The sequence below is a fragment of the Suncus etruscus genome, chromosome 2 (assembly GCF_024139225.1).
Source record: "Suncus etruscus isolate mSunEtr1 chromosome 2, mSunEtr1.pri.cur, whole genome shotgun sequence".
Classification (NCBI taxonomy): Eukaryota; Metazoa; Chordata; class Mammalia; order Eulipotyphla; family Soricidae; genus Suncus; species Suncus etruscus.
Genome location: NC_064849.1, coordinates 100671576 through 100689050, shown reverse-complemented (window position 1 = coordinate 100689050; position 17475 = coordinate 100671576). Strand labels below are relative to the sequence as shown.

At 38.9% G+C, this 17475-nt stretch overlaps 1 protein-coding gene across 1 annotated transcript in view; it reads right to left on the bottom strand.

Moving 5' to 3' along the window:
- WDR70 (WD repeat domain 70) overlaps window positions 1-17475 on the bottom strand; it is a 282711-nt gene that overhangs the window by 161891 nt on the left and 103345 nt on the right.

Genomic DNA, 17475 nt, shown 5'->3' with positions numbered 1-17475 from the left:
CCCAAAAAACATAGCTCAAAGGGCTAGAGTTCACCTGAAACTTCCGATTCCTCCCAGATACCCTCATGTCCCACCAAGCACTGCTAGTAGAGACCTCCAATATATGTACCAGGAATAGTCCCAACACAGCCAAGTGTGATGCAAAACAGGAAAAGAATTTCCACTATAAGATTTAAAAAATGTATTCCTAACCTCTAGACAAGAATAGACTACTTGACTAAATCATGTATTTAAACACTGTCCTCTTGAAAGATCATTTTGGACCCAGAGGCTTACTAGAAGAACAAAGCTAGTCAATTACAGAAAACTACTTGGGCTTGAGTAATAGATAAACACAGTGGTAGGTTGTCTTGCAAGCTGCTGACCTGGAATGGGCCCAGAGCCTGCAAGGAGCAATTTCTGAGGCAGAGCCAGGACCAACTGAGCCCTGGCGGATATGGCCTCAAAAAAAAAAAAAAAGAAAAAGAAAAAGAAAAGAAAAAAGAAAAAAAAAAGAAGAATACGAAAGAAACGAAAGGAAAGGAAAGGTAACCATCTGACCTACTTCTCTGATGTTATATTGACTAGCATATATTACAGAATATGATTTATTTATATGCAGGATATGTATCATAAAAAGAGCATGTGAAAAAGTTAATTCAAATTTTAAAATTTTAAACTTTAAATTTGGGTTCTGAAGTGACTATTAATGTTCACTTTTAAATGTTTTAAATTGTCAGGATTATATTCAATACCATGCATCAAGTCCACAGACACTAATTTAGTTCCACCTACTGGTTAGGGACTGTGAAGAGTATTAAGAAGCAAAAGAAGAGATCCCTCTTAGGGGCTGGAGAGATAGCATGGAGGTACGGCAATTTGCCTTTGCATGCAAAGGACAGTGGTTTCAAATCCCGGTATCCCATATGGTCCCCCCAACCCTGCCAGGAGCAATTGTCTGAGCATAGAGCCAGGAGTAACCCCTGAGTGCTGCCGGGTGTGACCCAAAACCCAAAAAAAAAAAAAAAAAAACGAAGAAGGAGAAGGAGAAGGGGGAGGAGGAGAGAAGAAGAAGAAGAAGAAGAGAAGAAGAAGAAGAAGAAGAAGAAGAAGAAGAAGAAGAAGAAGAAAGAAGAAGAAGAAGAAGAAGAAGAAGAAGAAGGAGGAGGAGGAGGAGGAGGGAGGAGGAGGAGGAGGAGGAGGAGGAGGAGGGAGAGGAGGAGGAGACGGAAGAGAGAGGAGAAGAAGAAGAAGAAGAAGAAGAAGAAAGAAGAAGAAGCAGAAAGAAGAAGGAAGAAGGAGGAGGAGGGAGAAGAAAGGAAGAAGGAAGAAGAAAAGAAAGGAGGGAGGAGAAGGAGGAAAAGAAGGAAGAAGGAAGAAGAAAAAAGAAAGGAAGGGAGAAGGAGAAGGAAGAAGAGGAAGAGGAAGGAGGAGGAGGAGGAGGAGTTGAAGGAGGAGGAGGAGGAGAAGGAGGAAGGAGAAGGAGAGGAGGAGGAGGAGGAGGAGGAGGAGGAGGAGGAAGAGAAGAAGAAGAAGAAGAAGAAAGAAGAAGAAGAAGAAGAAGAAGAAGAGAAGAAGAAGAAGAAGAAAGAAAGAAGAAGAAAGAAGAAGAAGAAGAAGAAGAAGAAGAAGAAGAAGAAGAAGAAGAAAGAAAGAAGAAGAAAACCCCAAACTACCAATTAAAGTAGAAAGATGAATCAGATTCACTGGGAATGAATGTGCCCATGTGCTGCATCTGTCACATGACAACAAAGTAGAAAATTTCACAGCAGAAAGAACAGGTGAAAAACAGCTTAAAATTTTTTTGAATTTAATAAAACTCCAAGATAAAAAAGAAAAACAAAATTTTCATTGAAGGGACATTGCATAGTAATGTATGTACATTTCAAAGATGCATCACTGAAAATTTGCATCTCTTTATACTACATTAAGTAAACCCTGAAAGTCCAATTCACCACACATTTGACCCATTTGTACCAGTTTATGAGCCTTCCCTTCTGGTAACCACTAATTTGGTATTGCAGTCCAAATGTTCATTTTTGTTTTATTTAGTTCGCCTGTTGTTTTCTCCTATATGCCACATATGAATGAGATCATATAGTGTTTGGTTTTGTTTGTTTGGTTGGTTTTTTTGGGTTTTTTTTTTTTTTTTTTTTGGTTTTTGGTTGTTTTTTTTTTGGTTTTTGGTTTTTTGGTTTTTGGGCCACACCCGGCGTGTGCTCAGGGGTTACCTCCTGGCTGGCTGCTCAGAAATAGCTCCTGGCAGGCGACGGGGGACCATATGGGACACCGGGATTCGAAACCAACTACCTTTGATCCTGGATCAGCTGCTTGCAAGGCAAACTCTGCTGTGCTATCTCTCCTGGCCTCGATAGTGTTGTTTTTTCCATCTGGCTTATTTCACTTCTCTTGGCCTATCTATGCTGTTGCAAATGGGCAATTATCTTAGTAAATTAGTAAATCTTTTCTAAGAGCTGGAATAGTATTCCAATCTGTACATAGATCACATCTCTTTACCCCATCATCAGTTGGTAGGAACTATAATTGCTTCCAATCCTTGTTTATTGTAAATATTGCTGCAATGAAAATAGAAATGCATCTCCCTAAGTTAGTGATTAATTTATTCATTAAATACTCAAAGGTGGAATAACTGGATTTTTAAGATGTTCCATACTGTTATCTATTTCAGCTGCACCCAAGCTACATACAATCCCATCTTTAGTGTGTAATTCCTTCTCTCCAAATCTTCTCCAACACTTGTTGTTTCTTGACTATTGAAATAATAACCATTCTTGAGGAGTAAAGTGATACATCATTGCTGTCATTGCTGCTTTGATTTGTATTTCCCTAACTACTAAATATAATGAATATCTTTACATAATCTATTTCTATTTGCTTATCTCCTTTAAAAAAGTATATTCTGATCTTCTGCCTACTTTTTAATTAGGTTGTTTTTTATTGTTAAGTTTTATGAGTCTGATAAAGAACAGTCTAAGTGGAGAGAACAACTTGTGCTCAGAAACAGATGACATGTTCCTTAAACCAAAGGACATTCTTCAGATCTCACTTTACTAGATCCAGAGCTGCTTTTGATCCTGATGACCATTTTCATCTAGAACTCTCTCCTCTCTCTCTCTTTCTCTGTATTTGTTTATGGGCTGCACCCCTTTGTGCTCAGGGCTACTCTTATTTCAGTGGTTACAGGATCATATTAAGTAAGTACCAGGGAATGAACCTAGTTTGTTCATGCATTGTGAGCATGTACTGTACTATCTTTCTGCCTCAATCCCTCTTTTCTTTGTAGATGTCTCTCTGTGATGGGTCTTATCCCTTTTCAACATGTGTGTGTGTATGCGCATGCATGCATAAGAGAAAGCCCTTAAGTTCAACATTCTTAGCCAGTTTTAGTTCATGGTTTTATCAAGTAGAGTTAACATGTTCTGTATTTAAAAACTATCATGTGGGGCCAGGCGGTGGCGCTAGAGGTAAGGTGCCTGCCTTGCCTGCGCTAGCCTTGGACGGACCGCGGTTCGATCCCCCGGTTTCCCATATGGTCCCCCCAAGCCAGGAGCGACTTCTGAGCACATAGCCAGGAGTAACTCCTGAGCATTACCGTGTGTGGCCCAAAAACCCAAAAACCCAAAAAAAAAAAAAAAAAAACTATCATGAGAAATACATACCTTTCTACCCGCCACTCTCTATATCTCAGAGTCCCCAATCACCGGCAAATAGCAATCAACTCTACTTTTATGACTTTAATTGTTTTTTTTTCCTTTTTGAGGTTCTATCTATCAGTGATGTCATGCAGTACTGTTTTCCTCTGTGTGATATGTGTTCCTTTTTTTGGGGGGAGGAGGGGTTATACTCAGTGGCACTCAGGGGTTACTACTGGTTCTGTGCTCAGAAATCACTCCTGGCAGGCATGAGGGACCATGTGGGATGCCTGGATTCAAACCATCATCCATCCTGGATCGGCTGCATGCAAAGCAAATGCCCTACTGCTGTGCTATCTCTCCAGCCTATGGTATATGTTCCTTTTATAGGTTATTGCTATTCTGCTTTTTACTAGTCTGCACCTTCCTAGGCAGAAAGCTTACAAAAGCTCTTGGCACAGTGCCTATATATACTATAAGTATACAAATAAGTGGCTAAATGAATGTTGAGGATAGTCTTAACACACTACATCAAAATACAGCATACAGCATACATTTTAAAAATGAATACAATTGGATCAGAGGTGCACAGCAGGGTAGGGTGCTTGCCTTGAATGTGGCTGAAACAGGTTCAATCCTGGCATCCTATATGGTCCCTTGAGCCTGCCAAGAGAGATACCTGAGTGTAGAGCTATGAGTAATCCCTGAGCACCACCAAGTGTGTTCCAAAAGCCAGAAAGAAAAAAAAAGGATACAAAATGACAGGACTTTCTAGGGTTTCCTAGAAAGGCTAATCTAAATAAATATATATATAAAATGTTATTTTAAAAGAATAAAAAATAAGAAAAAATTGTTTGGTGATTTAATTCAACAAACACTAAAGAATAGCCCAAAACAATGGAAATCCATTTCTTATCTCTGATTTACTCATTTTTTAGAAATATCACTCAGAGCAAATTTCTGAGAAAGCAATAGGTGACCAAAATGCTAACTGATATCTGGAGTTTCCTTTGCAAAAAAACATGTCCTATGACCAAACACTGAGGAGAAAAACAAAAATGAAAGTTAAATATACTACACAACAAACTACCCCAAACCCAGGTGGCTTAAACCCATAAATATTCCTTATTTTTAAGGAGGCAATTCTATCTTGTCTGTGCTTTCTGATGATTATATAGTCTGAAAGGTTAGCAAGTCTGACTTATTTATAATGGCTACCTCACACATATTGTGCTGGCTGGCTTCTAGATCGGTGGCAGTTGTGTTGGAGCCACATCCAATAGGCCAGCCCAAGCTAAATCTCATGGCAGCTAGACAGAGCTCCATGAGCGGAAATGCGCAAGGCCTCTTGAGGCTTAGCTGTGTAATTGACACACCATCACCTCTGCCACATCTATCAGCCAAAAAAAGGTACAAGGCCAGCCATGCTATAAGAAGTAAACAGACTCCCCCTCTGCAGAACCACATTGCTAAAAGGGCAACAATCAGAGCCTTTTTTTTTTTTTTCGCAGTCTTCCACACATTATTTTATCTTATACTGTGAGTAGTATAGCTAAGTAAGTATATGATATTCAAAATGATTATTCTGATCCATCAAGGTATTAAATAACATAGTATATCATAGGTAGAGAAATCTATTGTTTTAAAAAAAACTTTCCGGGGCCGGAGAGATAGCACAGCAGTAGGGCATTTGCCTTGCATGCAGAAGGACAGTGGTTTGAATCCCAGCATCCCATACGGTTCTGTGAGCTTGCCAGGGGCAGATTTCTGAGCGCAGAGCCAGGAGTAGCCCCTGAGTGCTACTGGGTGTGACCCAAAGGAAAAAAAAAAAAAGAAAAGAAAAGAAAGTAAGCTTTCTATGATGAGAAAAGTTAAAGGATGTACACTAGGTAAATCACTTTATTGAGATGTAATTCCTCACTGATTTCAGAGAAATCTGTCTTTAAAGCAGTACATTCTAATCAAATACTAGTAGTACTACCAACAAGGAAATAATAAATTCATTTCAATAATTCAATATGTTTTGAGAAAGTAATAAATTCATTTCACTTTATCACTAATTAAATGATTTAATTAAGAGCCCAGTCAGTACTGTGGATAAGGGCCTGGCCTTACATGTACCCAAGCTGGTTCAATCAATGGCATCTCATATGGTCCCCTGAACCACACCGGGAGTGATTCATGAATGAAAATCCAGGAGCAAGGACTGAATGTCGCCAGGTATACATTATATTTATATATACATATATGTACATACATACATACACACACATACAACACACACACACACACACAGAAGACTAAACTAAAGTCAGATCTCTACAATATATAGAAGAAAAATGTGCTAGATAACTCAGGGGAAAAAGCCACAAGTCCACTTCCTAAATACACAGAGAAAACACTTCTAAAACCATCTAATGAACTACCAATTACACTCTTGTATCACAAGAAAGGGCCAGGTGAACAGGTGGACACAGCTAAAGGAAGGATTCTTGCAGCAAATATATTATAACCTGCCAACTTTTATGTAAATGGAAAAATGTATATGTGCAAACCAGTATTAATAAAGAATTTTAATAATCAAAATCTGTGCTGAGCTAGAAAAGATAGATAGAAATCAAGACAAACAACACATAAGTTTCTACGCATACAAATATTCAAATCTAGGGATATTACTTATGTGCACTTGATCCTTGGACTATATGGCCTAGTTCTGGTAGATGACCCTCTAATTTCTGAAAAGTGCCACAGGATCCTACTGACAACAACCTCTTCTAACTCTTGCTCAGGAACTCTTAGCATTTCCGATGTGGATTTTAGAGACAAAGATAGATCACTGAGACTGCCAGGGCTGAAAAGGATATCACTTTCAAAGGTTAACCAGCACCGCCCTCTTTTTTTTTTTTTTTTTTTTTTTTTGACTACTCAATTACTCTATGAAAGAAGTGAAAGAACTCTTCTTACAAGCACAGGCAAATCTGCCTGCTCAAACCTAGTAAGAACTCAAGACACAAGGCAGAATAAGAAAATACATCCTTTGAAAATGCATCATTCAACATCTCACCTAGCGTGATTTTTTTTTTAATTTTAACTTAAACCAAAAAGTACATAACCAAATTATACCAGTAGGGATTATGCCATTGGGCCTTATCAAGGCCTATTTTATTATACTTACATGGTAGAACTTTTCATTCTTTTATTTTATATAAGAGCATCAAGTTATACAGAGTTTTATACAGAGATTTATTATTAAAACTCTGTAGGCAGAACAAAATTGTGTAGAGTGAAACTCCTTCTTCCTCTGAAAGCTATTATAAAATCCAACATGTCTATCTATATATAAGCATATCCCCACAGACGTAGGTTATATTTTTGTGTACTACAATAAAAGAGTATTAAATGCCAAACTGTATGATGATAATCATTAGCCATCTCTCCAGATGCTCTAGTATCCTTGTCAATAAACAGCAATGGCTGTTTTAGCCCTGTTAACTATTTAGAAATTAAAGATAATGTTTTGAGTTTTATATCCTGAGAATATAGCTGAGGCATGAATTCAAGAATGAAGTACCTGTTCAACTTGCATTTTCTCCTAGTATTTAAGCTGTTGGCAATATTTGCCTATTACTACAGAGACAGATTTAAAAAAATAAAAAAAAACAGCTTTTAGAGGAACCATCACAGAAAGTTACTATTTTTTATTTCTGCAGGCCCCAGGTTCTGTCATCACTTCATAAGTGGAGGCAGAGAAGTTAAAAAAAAAAATCCTTTTCCCAGAAATTTTATGTACACAATTTCACAACATCCTCTCTTCTTCATACACATGCTGAAGTTTTATATAATAACATGTTTATGGTGGTTCTTACAGTTCTCCACTGAACTGGTTCCCAGGTGAACAATAAAGCATATCTCGGCACTAACAAAATCCTCGGTACAAGTGCCAACTTCAAAAAAATATTACCTATCCCTCTCACTCTCAACCCTTGATTTAAACCAGGAAAAACTAGACCAGCCTTGAATACTAAGCATATACTCGTGATTACTAATGCACTATACAATCCAACAATCATGTGTCCAAAGCCACACACAGACAATGAACTTAAAGGCGGTATCAGTGGACAACGAAGTATGATCTTTAAAGAATGCCTATTGCTTGTGTTCAGAAAAAGGAAACATCCATGACTGAGGAAAACAGTAGTATTTTAAATATAACTACTACCATTGCTACCTTCATACTTATTTGTGGTTTCAAAGAAAGCAGTCTAAGCAAAGATTCTTAAAAAAAATTCTAATTAGAACCAGGGAGATAACTCAAGTGTCAAAGCATGTGCCTCACATGTGTGAGGCCCTGAGTTCACACCCCTGCGTAGCATATCACCACCATCACCTCCAGTGGTGGCCCTACCAGCCCCCTGGCACCATGACAATGCTTCAACATCATGTCTCCAGGAATAGGCCAGGCCTGCATGTACTACTGGGTAAGGCCTCTGTTTTAAAAACAGAGGACATTGTTTTTAAAAAAGGACATTGAATTTATCCCAATTTTTGAGATTAAGAGCTTCTCAAACTGGAGGGATGGGGGAAGTAGACTCAAAGTAAATTTACTAATAGTATACACTTAATATATTACTATTCCTAATTAAAGTATACCTGGTGATAAACTATTGTCTCCCACAAGGAAAATAAAATCTTAATAGTCATTGCTTCCAGTATTTAATATAAAGAAGAATCTAACTATGTAATTTCATTAGTATAAAAGGCTCACTTCTTGGGGGTGGGGAAAGCGCAGTTACCTCTCTACTGGGGAGCCCAGTACTCCATTCATCCACACTCCTTCTGCTCATATTTAAAAGGCCCAGCCTCATGATGATTTTCAGAGAGAAGTCTCCACTGTGCAGACCATGGTAGGTCTAAGACCCTAATCGGCACAAGATGCCGTGGTTCTTAGATAATTCCAATATTACTGCTGTGGGAGTGTTTGGCTGCACATACAGCCACACAGTATCTCCAGAGTTCACAGTTCTGATAGCAAAGTAGAAACACAAAAAAATTAGATGAGAGAGTTGTGTAGAAGCCCATTAACCCCAACTGTGAAAACAAAACAAAAGGCTCAACAGCACCTAACAGCTCATCAATTCTCAGACAGTAACCTCAATAATACCATTATGAGACATACATTATAGCAAGCAACATAAAGCAAATTATTTTCTGCCTGCTAAAACAACAAGCTGGGGGTTGGATGAGTAACTTGGAATACTGATGAAGGGAAGGTCACACTGTTGTTAGGACTGGTGTTGGAATACTGAATACCTGAAATTGACTGTATTATGAACAACTCTGTAAAATCATGGTGTTTAAAGGGGGGAAATATCTAGTTCCCCTCCCTGGGGAAAGAAATATGGAAGGTTCAATGATGAGAAATAATTTATTTCATTTCTACATGATATTTAAGTATTTAAAGAATAATCACAGGCACCAGAGAGCTAGTACAGCAGGTGGTACGCTTGTCTTTCACACAGTCAATTGGGTTCAATTCGCCAACAACTCATATGGTCTCCAGAGCATTGCCAGGAAGGATTTCTGAGTGCAGAGTTAAGAGTAACCCTTGAGGGGCCAAAGAGATAGCACAGCAGTGTTTGCCTTGCAAGCAGCCGACCCAGGACCTAAGGTGGTTGGTTCGAATCCCGGCGCCCCATATGGTCCCCCGTGCCTGCCAGGAGCTATTCCTGAGCAGACAGCCAGGAGTAACCCCTGAGCATAGCCGGGTATGACCCAAAAACCAAAAGAAAAAAAAAAAAAATAGGGTAACCCTTGAGCATTGTCAGGTGTGGCCCCCAAGCCAAAATAATATAAAGAGAAACCACAAGAGCATTGGAAATGCCATGGACTGCAAGAGTGGGAAGGTGTGATGGATATAAAATTTTCTTTTCAGCAATGAAAATGTTCTAAAGATAGATAAGGGTTTGATCAACTTTATAAATAACCCCTCCCCAAATTTTTTTTTTTTTTGGTTTTTGGTTTTTGGGCCACACCCGGCGTTGCTCAGGGGTTACTCCTGGCTATCTGCTCAGAAATAGCTCCTGGCAGGCACGTAGGACCATATGGGACACCAGGACTCAAACCAACCACCTTTGGTCCTGGATCGGCTGCTTGCAAGGCAAACGCCACTGTGCTATCTCTCCAGGCCCTCTCCCCAAAGTTTTTAAGGTATATTTTATAGTGAGTATATTCTTTCTCAATAAAGTAAAAAAGCAAGTCTGGCAGTATAGCTCAACATGTATGAGGCTTTGGATTCAACCCTGGTACCAAAAAAAATAAAAAAAGAGGAGGGATAACATTAAAGGTCTTAATTTACCATTAATTGCTAAAGGGAAAAGCAGTCACATTAAATATAAAAAGCATACTCAAGTTTTTTTTTTACCTATAATCATCTTTGTTTACTACTTTCTAGGAAATTATCTCCCACATTTATTCTAAAATACTAAATAGCCATAGATATCTAAAAACTCTTTGAAGTATAGAAATGAGATTTAGTAATTTTGACAAACCCACAGTTTTAAAAATGTCCCCACTATTACATATTTCAGTAAAATAGATAATATAAAAACACTTGTTTTCCTGGGAATTAAAAGCTATAAATACAGAAAACAAGAAATTTCACACATCAAGTTGATGTGCAAAAAAATAAATTGACTCAAAGTTCTTCTTTCAACAGATAACAGACTTTAATGATAAATGACTACAGTTCATGTCGCTAAGGTCAAATAAAAATGACTTTTGCAAGAAAATATGCCTACTAGCTAAGCTATTTCACCACTCAGGTACTAATGAAACAAAGGCAGTCTTTGCAGAAAATAGCAAAAAAAAATTCTTGAAGCATATGACTCCTCAAGGTTGTAAACAGTCTTATAAGTTTTAGTTATATTAAAGATCTTTATTATACCCAGATGAGTATTCCTGAATTTGTGCTGACAAACACAATGATTCTTAACTGTAAGTCCTCTAAAAAGTATTACAAATCCTACAAAACTATAGCAATTTTAGTAGCTTCTTCATTACTACTACCTTTTAGCAGAAGCAATTTGCCACAATTAGATCAAGAAAGAGCAAGGGAGGGAGGGAGAGAGGGAGGGAGGGAGGGAGGGAGGGAGGGAGGGAGGGAGGGAGGGAGGGAGGGAAGGAAGGAAGGAAGGAAGGAAGGAAGGAAGGAAGGAAGGAAGGAAGGAAGGAAGGAAGGAAGGAAGGAAGGAAGGAAGGAAGGAAGGAAGTTAAAAATGTTACATAAAAGGGCCGGAGTGATAGCAGAATGGTAGGGTATTTGCCTTGCACACAGATGATCCAAGATGGATGGTGGGTCGAATCCCAGCATCCCATATGGTCCCCCAAGCCAGGAGCGATTTTTGAGCATATAGCCAGGAGTAACTACTGAGTGTCACTGGGTGTGGGTCAGAAAACAAAAAACAAAACAAAGAAAAAAAATACAAAAATGTTACATAATGCAATTCATTTTTTTAATAATTTTTATTGTGATCAAAGTGAATTACAAGTTTTTCACAGTAATATTTAAGGTACATATGACAATGAAAGCAATTCATTTTTAGAGTCAAAATATTTTAAAGGGCTATAAAATTTTAACGTTTTAAGCTTTAACTGCATGAGTTACTGCATCGCATAGCTGTACTTAAACTGTTTTTTGTTTGTTTGTTTTTAAAAACTGTCTTGAAAATAAGAAAATACAATTAAAAAATGTCAATGTTGGGGCCGGCAAGGTGGCGCTAGAGGCAAGATGTCTGCCTTGCAAGTGCTAGCCAAGGAAGGACAGTGATTCGATCCCCCAGCGTCCCATATGGTCCCCCCCAAGCCAGGGGCAATTTCTGAGTGCTTAGCCAGGAGTAACCACTGAGCATCAAACGGATGTGGCCCAAAAAAAACAAAAACAAAAAAAAAGTCAATATTTTCTAAAAGTATAACTCAGAAATATTCCAAAGAAAATCGGTAGTAATTAATGAAGAGATAGAGTTCAGGTAAAGAGGTTATAGCTGTTTTCTTACATATATATGGATGACCCTGGTTAAATATCCAGCATTTCATTTTTCCCTGGAGGGACCCCTAAAGTGAGTCATAAGTGGCTCTCAGGGACCAGAGCAATAGTATACCAAGTTAAGTACTCACTTGCTACATGGTTAACATGGGTTTGATCCTTGTTATCCGATATGGTGCCCTGAGCACTGCCAAGAGTGATTCTAGAGTGCAGAGCCAGAAGTAACCTCTGAGCACTGTCCCCCCATCCAAAAAAAAGTTGCTTTCATATACGACCAGATGTTACCCAAAACCAAAATGGTGTTATTACTGAAAATTATAATTAGTAAAAACAGGTGAACTCATTTTATAGTAGACTGAATAAAATTGTCAAATCAACTATATCCTCACTATTTAATCTTACAAAAAGAAAAGAGAGGCAGGATAATAACCCTAAAGAACCCATATCCCAGAACTATATGGCAGCCCAACCACAGTTAAGTATAGTACTGGTAGCACCCAAGTACTGCCCAGGTGGTGTTGGTAGGTCCCAAGTATTGCTGGACCTTAGCTTTGAACCATTTGGCCCTACTAGTTAAGTATCAACAGTAGTGGCACCTCAGGTGACCCTCTGAACACACCATTAGAATTTGAAAGACCCTCCCTCCAGAAAAGTAAAGGAAATGAACATTTTTTCACTTCTAAAGGCTACTCTTATTTTCTAAAACTATCTTATTTATCCACATTTGGTTAATAAAAAAAAAATTGAGCCTCAAAGTCACTAAAGTAACTTGCAGATTTCCAACCTGTCTTTTGTGTTTTCTAGGAATTTAATTTAAAGAACTAAGAAAATTCTTGGGGCCGGAGTGGTGGCACAGCATTAAGATGTTTACCTTGCACGCGGCTGACCTAGGAAGGACTGTGGTTCGATTCCCCGGTGACCCATATGGTCCCCAAGCAAGGAGCGATTTCTGAGTGCATAACCAGGAGTAACCACTGAGTGTAACCAGGAATGACCCAAAAACCAAAAAAAAAAAAAAAGAAAAAAAGAAAATTCTCGACCAAAATACATATAATGCATTTGGTATTATCCACTAAGATGCAGACTCTAGGACCATGAGTTTATATCTTAGGTAGTTACTTACAGGTGCTAGTCCTGTCCATTTACTGCCAATGTCTGTTTTCATCTCTGTTATTACATTCATCCTTTATAGTTTCAATTTATTCTTACCTTGCCACATAAGCACATGAAAAAAACTATTTTTTGTTTGTTTGGAGCCACAGTGGAAGCGCTTAGGGGTTACTCCTGGATCTACACTCAGAAATCTGGCAGGCTCCAGGGATCCTATGGGATGCTGGGTATTGAACCCTGGAGGGCAGCATGCAAGGCAAACACCCTACCCACTGAGCTATCACTCCAGTTCCAAGAAATAACTTTTTATGTGTGAACTAGAAGTTCACTTACAACTTTATGTTAAGTCAACAGAGAACTTTTATAGTTTATTACTGAAAAAGGCAGTATGTCATTATATAAATTACAATCAAAGGAATTCTATCCACCAGGAGATTAAGTTTTGCCAATGCAATGAAACATCCTTTATAAAAATAACTCAGAATAAAAGTGCCTGTTGCTGGGACCCTCCTCAAGCAGATCCTGTCCTTGTTAAGAACAAAACAAGCTTTAGCACCATGCCAACATAACAGCTGCCAGAAATGAATTCTTCCTGATCCTGAGAACTGTCACTCCATTCTCAACCCAGGTAGCTAACCTGATCTACTGTGACTCTGTGTCTGACCAAATCTTCCACAGACATTTTACACTGTTTTAAATAGCACATATGTCATTTCTACAGTATCAATCAGCAGTGAAGATTATCTCTAAAAGAATGCTAAAATGAGAATTTAAAGTTTAACTAAAATAATCTGTTTTCTGTATTAGCTAATTTTGGTTATCTAACAATTAAGAGAAACTACAGAAGACACACTAAGAATAAAATATCTCTGCCTGTGTGGCACTTAAAATATTATCTATAGAGATAATATTAATAGAGTTGAAAACAATTAGGAAACACTTGAATGGGTGGAAATGTACTGGTGACTTTTAGTTATTTCAAACTAGTTTTTCTACCATAACCTGAGGTGAGAAAATAGTCATAGCTACTCTTCTCAGTATAGCACTCCTAGCAAGATATATTCCAAATCAATCATCCCATGAAATTAAAGCAAATATTCAGTGAATGTATTAACAGCAAAGACAGGCATGAGCCCTCCAACCACCGGTACAAGGAACCACACTGACTCAATCAAAGCTAATGTCAAACTAAAAACAAACTGCTTTAACTAGTGTTTTGTTCACATTATTGACTTTGCAAGATCTGTCCATGTAATAAAATCAATGATGAGGGCCCGGAGAGATAGCAGCGGTGTTTGCCTTGCAAGCAGTCAATCCAGGACCAAAGGTGGTTGGTTCGAATCCCGGTGTCCCATATGGTCCCCCGTGCCTGCCAGGAGCTATTTCTGAGCAAACAGCCAGGAGTAACCCCTGAGCACTGCCGGGTGTGGCCCAAAACCCCAAAAAAAAAAAAAAAAAATCAATGATGAGCATCTGATGAGGTATCCTAGATGGTCCAGTGATTCCAACTGTCACCAATCTTCTATCAAATATAAGATTATTATTTTTTATAATAAACAATTGTCAGAATACGGAAACAACACGAATGCCTTATGACAGGTGAAAGGATAAAAGTAGTGGCAAAGATACACAACAAAATACTATTTAGCTGTAAGAAAAGATGATATATTACAATTCAACACAGCGTGGATTTAACTGGAAGAGATCTTGTTAAGTGAAATAAAGCCAAGGGAAGACAAATACCAGATGATCTCACTTAACTGTGTAAAACAGAAAGACAAAACAAGGAAATAGACAGTATGGAACAACAACTAACTCTTGGCCTTGAATTACAAAACTGACGACCAAGAATTGGGGGGAAAACTAGGGGAAGATAAATCAAGGACAGTGAGGGAGTTAAATCAAGGACAGTGGCAATGATGGGTTTGGCAACTCTAAATCCATATAAACTTTATCACTAATATAACCATCTTATAAAAACTATAGATGTTTTTTTTAAAAATAATAACTATTGAAGCATCTCAGATCAATTTACTGTCTCAAATAAATGCTGGCCTAAATTATATAAATTATTATAGTAATCATGGGGCCAAAGTGGTGACACAAGCAGTAGGGCGTTTGCCTTGCATGAGCCAACCTAGGACCCATATGGTCCCCAAAGCCGAAAGCGATTTCTGATCAAATAGCCAGGAGTAACCCTGAGTATCATTGGGTGTGGCCCCAAAACAAAACAAACAAATTTTTGTTTGTTTGTTTGTTTTTGTTTTGGGGCCACACCCGGCAGTGCTCAGGGGTTACTCCTGGCTGTCTCCTCAAAAATAGTTCCTGGCAGGCACGGGGTACCATATGGAACACCGAGATTCGAACCAACCACCTTTGGTCCTGGATCGGCTGCTTGCAAGGCAAACGCTGCTGTGCTATCTCTCCAGGCCCAAACAAAATTTATTATAGTAATCAACAAAAACTAAAAATACAAGTTCATGTTCACTCAAAAGTCATATATTAAGTCCACAAAGCAGGTAGGGTGCTATCCTTGCACTTAGCTAACCTGGATTTGATCTCTGACACCACATAAGGTCCTCTGAGAGTCCCACCAGGAGTGATCCCTGAGCACAAGAGTTAGCCATGAGCACTACTAGGTCTGGTTCAAACAACAAACCAAAAAATAAATAAATAAATAAATAAATAAATAAATAAATAAATAAATAAATAAATAAATAAAAAAAAATAAAAAGGCATGTACTACAAATATTTAAAACCATAAAAAAATAAAACAAGTGCTGATCTGATACAGATAGATAACAGTTCCTATTAGGCTTACCAGACAGATGCTCATATTTAACTTGAACTTGGGCATTCTGGGGAGGAAACACAATTTAGCCTATAAATTGTGTATCTAGTAGAAGGAGCTACTAGATTACCTTACCTAGTAGTCAAAAGGATAATTAAATTTAACTAAGGAAAATCTATATAATCATTAGTCTAGAAGGTGTCTTTGAATAAAAAATAAACAAAATGATTCATTTAAAGGCAATGATTAGGGTCTGAAAAGATAGTACAGAAATAAGGCACTTATGACCTGGGTTCAATCCCAGGTATCCCAAATGGTCCCCCATGCACTGCCAGGAATAATTTCTAAGTGTAGAGCCAGGAATAAGCCCTAACCAAACTGGGTATGACCCCAAATCCAAAAATTTAATTAAGTTAATAAATAAAGGCAATTCTTAATTCATAATGATCTAGAAAAAATGTTTCTTTCCTTTGCCCCCAAAGGAGTATAATATTAGCATTTTACAACAAACATAGTCCTATGCCTCTAATTTGAATTATACAAATGCAAGTAACTTGTGGCCCAGCCTTAAAGTGCTTGATAGCATCACTAGGATCAACAGCCGATCGCCATGAAGGTGCAGAGAATGTGACCTGCCACTAATATGGCACGGAGAACACGTCTGATATTCTTGGGAGGGGATGTGGATTCTTGGCACTCAGGGGCCCCAATATCCAGTAGGTGCCACCCAGGATGAGAGAGTACAGAGATGGAAACAGCTGAGGAGCTGCAGATGTCAGTCCTGGGCACCAGCTGCTCCAGGTATGGCAGCACATCTTTGTCTTCCTGGCAGTCAGTCCTTCCTGACTAGAGGGATATCACAGCTGTGCATCTCAACTGGCACACTGTGTGAGGCAGCCAGGCCATGGAGATGAGAACGAGGTAGACCAGGTGCAGACTCAGGCTCTGAAAGCAGAGTAACTTGTGGCCCAGCCTTGAAGCACTTGATAGCATCACTAGGATTGACAGCCAATCGCTATGAAGGTGCAGAGAATGTGACCTGCCACCAATATGGACATGTCTGATATTCTTGGGAAGGGACATGGATTCTGCATTCTGATCCTTGTTGAGGTCAGCGATCCCAGGGGGAACTGCTGATTGCTGACAAACCTCCACCAGTCTATTGTCTGGGGGGAAAGCCCCAACAAAGACCCGACAGTGTGGCAGCCCTTTCTTCAGCATCTCTTCAGCTTTGTGCCCCTCCCAGCCCTGACCTGTGTTCAATTCCCAGCATCCCACAGTCCCCAAGTCAGCCAGGAGTGATCCTGAACACACTGTGATCCCCAACATCCCATATGGTTCCCCAAGCCAGACAAGTTTCCCCGAAAACTGCAATGATGACCCCCAAAATAAAAATAAATTAATTTAAATTTTAAAAATGTCCATGGCTTGGCCCAGAATATAGCTCAGTGGCTTAGAGAGGTTAGGTGCCCTGCAAGTGTAAGGCCACCAGGATGTGGATCATGCAGCACTGTGTTTGTGACCCTGAGGCTCCAGGATGTGGGTGAGCAACCACTGAAAGGTGTGACCTCTGGGGAACCCTGCATTTAAAATGAGTGTAATACCTGTTGGGAATCTAACTAAAAGAGATCTGTGAAAAGGCAGGGGTGTAGCTCAGCAGCAAAGCACATGCCTTGCATGTATGAGACTTAGTTCATCTCACAATAGCACCATCCCATAATGAAAAACATAAGTAAGAAATAAGAATTTTTAAAAAGAAAGGTGTGCACCCAAGCACTGGAACAAGAAAAAGGAAAGGAAGGGAAGGAATGGATGGAAGAAGGGCACCCATGGCCAACGCTATCAGTACTATTCAGGAATTCTCTCTATATATCTGCAATAGCTTTTTTACTTCTCATTTC